We start from the raw sequence: 4,467 nt of genomic DNA on the forward strand, positions 1-4,467 counted from the left end.
ATATGAAAGGTTTTAGGAATAGCTGTCAACCCCCCCCGCAAACATACTTTCATGTCAGTTGGTCGACCATTTGAAAAATCCTGATTCGAATTCTGCTTTAGATCTATAATAGACTTCCTAGAAAGACATTTTACTGGTAACACGAACATAGAAATACAAAAAAGCAAAGGGCAAAAATACCAGCATTATTTTGTATCCTTATGTTTGGCCTCCTATGTTAAAACAGTATTTGACAATCTTTATAATCTTATACAACTAAAAATTGTGTAGTTAATAAGTTGGTAGTAAGACTAATAATTCGAGTAGGGGAAGGTGGGGTGATTTGTGCATTTTGGAAGTTGCAAAACCCCTTGTTTCTAGAAAACCGTGGAAGAAATTGGAAATGTGACCACATATTTAAGAAGAGCCATCCATTTGACTCATCCTGTAAAGAAGGGAGACACAAGGAATAAGATATAAGCACATTTAAGCTCAAAAAACTGTGTTTTGCCTTTCAAAGTAAAATTTCCATGATCAAGGTTTTTTGATTATTGTGTCTGAACAATTATAGACACGTTTGAAAACATTTGACACATGTTTTAGTGCTTTGGTATGCTACACTTTGAGTCTATATAGTTAGCACAATGTCAACCCTAAATTGCTGCATCATGCCTATTATCCAAAATTCTGGGGATGGGGTGATTTGTGCGCAAGGGCCTGGGTGAGTTATAAGTAAGTAAGTAAGTAAAATGTATTCATAAAAGCACATTTATGACAGTTTGCACTGTCCAAAGTGCTGTACATAGTGCATTCAGTAGGTAAACAATGAAGGTAAAATAACAATAACCAAAATAAAAGACGTAAAGCCCATACATCCACATAAACACAGATAGTAGTGCAGAGGTAAGTAAGTAGTGCAGAGGTTAATGGGGAGGAAACACCAGGGTGTACATATGGGTTTTGAGCCTTGATTTAAAGGCAGAAATGTAGGGGGAATCACATTTGTCAGGTGGCAGTTGGTTCCACAAGCACGGAGCAACTAGTGCAAAGTACATTTCTGAGAGTTGTGCCAGTGGCATGGCTGTATACGCTGGTCACCAAAAGAAAGTGATAGTCTACAGTAGCTCAGGAGAGAGTGACATCTCAATTCCACTTAACGACACCACTGATGAGAGTTCAGATGGCCAGAAAGATGATGATGGTGACTTTGTCATTGTGACACAATGACGCACAAATCACCCCACTACGTGGGGTGATTTGTGCGACAAGACAACTTTTTTTCCGAAAGCTATATTTCTTAAACAGTTTATTCCAGATCCAAAGTTTTTATTGCCAGGGATGCACAACATCCTGAAATATATGTACATATTTGAGTTGGAGACATAACTGTCAAGGCCTCACTTTAAAATCACTTTGAGTAAAAAGTTGCACAAATCACCCCACCTTCCCCTATCTATTTTTCACAACAATTACAGCAGGAGAAGTTGGCAATTAAATTCATGATTGTTAGGCTCCGTTCATCATTGCAACATAAAATGAGAATCTAAGACCTTAATAAACTCATAAATAAATGCAAAAAATTCAAAAATATACAGTAAATGTATATGATAAAATAAAATGAAATAGAATAGAATACTGCACATGGCAGCTATGAACTGGTTTCCATGACACTTTGCTGGAATGGAAGCAAAGTTTCGACTGGTCACAATAACCTTTAACCTGCAGTGTGTAGAATTTTGGGTTTTATTTCCTAGCAGATTTTGTAGAAAATAATTATAATATCCATAAGTACGTTTAATTTAGTGCTTAATAGCTGAATTTTCTTTTTTTTTATTATTATTTTTTCCCTTAGAAAGGGTCTCATATATGTCCATATTTCTCCATACTTTGGACCAAGGCCTTGTCACCGCCATTTTGGAAGTGTCATAGTTGGAATGTCATCAGGTGCATTGTTTAAAATGTAGAATTGTTCTTGTCCTTGAAGGCCACTGTAGCTTCTGTTATTATTCAAAAGGGTTGGGGTTACCCAGGGAGCTTTGCATTCTAGAACTTTCTAGAACTTACTTGATGATGTCATATTACACACTGCACCTTTAATGTAAATAACTAAATAATAGTGTCCCTCTGTCTCTCCCTGTGCTCTCTGTAAAAGTCAAATTTGTGACGTTCCATTCGAACAAAATGACCCTGCGTTCCAATCCCCATACTTCCCTACTATTTAGTATGCCAGAAAAAGATTTAGGATGTCCCAATACATGCACGTCAATCGTAGTGTGCTGAAGTATTCATCTTTATTCTTGACATTTCTCGACATAATGAAAAAAAAAATCTTCCCTATCTGATTTGTTTTTTCTCTCCCGTGGCCCTAAAACTCTTCTGTGCTTTAGTATGCAGTGTAGTAAAAAGAAAGAGTATGTGATTTGCAACGCAGGGTGAGTGTTTTTTGTGTATAAAAGCATTCAGCTGAATGGAACAGAGTGGCCCTGAATCTGTGTGGCGGACTTAGTCATGGAAACAAAAAAGGACAAACATGAATGAATTCAGCGCCATTAAAATGAGATTTTCAGACTAGCAGAGGATCACAAATACTAATGTGTGGAAGCAGAACATATTTCACACTTAAAGCTGGGGTATGTGATTTCTGATTGGTCAAAATTAACATGAGCGGTACACTTTGACCAATCAGAGCGAGGCTCCGATTCTCTGTTCTTATTGGCTGTTGGGACTGTCCATTTACTTTGGCACGACTTTGTTGGTGTAGAGCGTGTCAGGGAGGGACCATAGGGGAGGGACCAAAGAGAACAAGTGGAGCGGTTGAGGTATTTGGATTCATATCTCTATCCCTCTATACCATTTTCTCCCCAAATCCTCCACCCCAGCTTTAAACCAAGGCTTGCTGCTCACTGAAAGATTGAGACATTATGATTTCCATCATGTATTTGCTTTTCTATGGTGTTTTAAGGGTATGCTTAAGAGCTTTCCTTTCCTTTTTTTTCTTTTTTTTTAACCTTTATTTATCCAGGTAAATCCCATTGAGACCGAAGACTCTTTTGCAAGGGAGACCTGTTTTCCTTTCCCACGTTACCATTCACACACACATTCATACACCGATAGCAGGCTAACTATCGACATTCACACGAGGCAAGGTGGGTGAAGTGTCTTGCCCAAGGACACAACAACCATGACACAGGTGGCAGGGCGGGGATCGAACCACCAACCCTTTGATCATCGGCCGACCCGCTCTACCACCTGAGCCACAGTCGCCTTAAAAGTGGAGTCAGCGATTCTGGAGAACGCTTGTTGTCAACATGATCCACTACCTGTCCGTTCTGTGTGTGCGGCGCTGTAAACTGGAATGCTGTTAGATACAGTGATCACCTTTACATACCAGTCTACAGAGGCTAGGTTGTTGTATCAACAGTGGATTTTTCAGAGCACACACACAGTACAGACAGGTAGCTAGCGGGATAGTGAGGAGATATTCACTGATTTTGACAGAAAGTGATGTTGACAACAAGCGTTCTCCAAAATGACTGACTGCACCTTTAAATTCATCAACATCTGGAAAATGATCTGTGAACATTGTAAATCAAATGCGTTCCCCACAACATTATGAGAACGAGACGAGTGTTAACCATTTTTCTGAGAAATAGTAATAATTCTTCAGCCAACTTTAGCCTAAAAGCATAAACAAAACCCTCACACAATACAGTACAATAGGCTAGTGAATAAAGTGTGTTCACTCATCAATCATTTGTCTCCCAACACAAACACAGACACGATCTCTCTTGTACCACAACATGTTCAAAGGTCGTGTCTCGGCATGCAGCGATTCACCCGGAGGCCATTCATCAAACTTTACAGGTGTGTGTGTGTGTGTGCGTGTGTGTGTGTGTGTGTGTGTGTCTGTGTGTGTGTGTGTGTGTGTGTGTGTTTGTTTTTGTGTGTGTGTGTGCTTTCCAGGAAATGCTTCAGTTATAGCCAAAGGAATATCCCAATAAAACATGTTGACGGTGAAGTTTGCGTGATAGCCCGAGTGAATGGCGGTGTGTTTTTGTACGGACATGTTTGGCTTGGATTAAACATCATTTATTTTAATAGCCTGATTTAAAACAAACAGCAAACTTGTTCGCCTCCGTTATCGGGCTGTGGGAAAGAGAGTGACTTTACGTTCGACATTGGGATGGGGGGGTGGGGTGTGTGTGTGTGGGTGAGGGGGTGGGGGGGTGGTGTGTGTGTGTGTGTGTGTGTGGGTGGTGGGGGGGGGGTGGCGGTTGAGATTTCCACCTATCTAGATATTTGGGTTCATTGCACTGCCCGGTTTTGTCTATCGATTGATTATTCCCCCCCACAAATGCACCCTTGCCTGTGGGTTACAACTTTGAGAAGGCGCAAAATATACCAAAACTAACACCATAACAGTGACAACATATGATTATATGTTTTTGGTGAAACTACCCCTTAAAGGTGGAGTCGTCAATTCTAGAA

Source organism: Ammodytes marinus (genome assembly GCF_949987685.1).
Source record: "Ammodytes marinus genome assembly, chromosome: 16".
Lineage (NCBI taxonomy): Eukaryota > Metazoa > Chordata > Actinopteri > Uranoscopiformes > Ammodytidae > Ammodytes > Ammodytes marinus.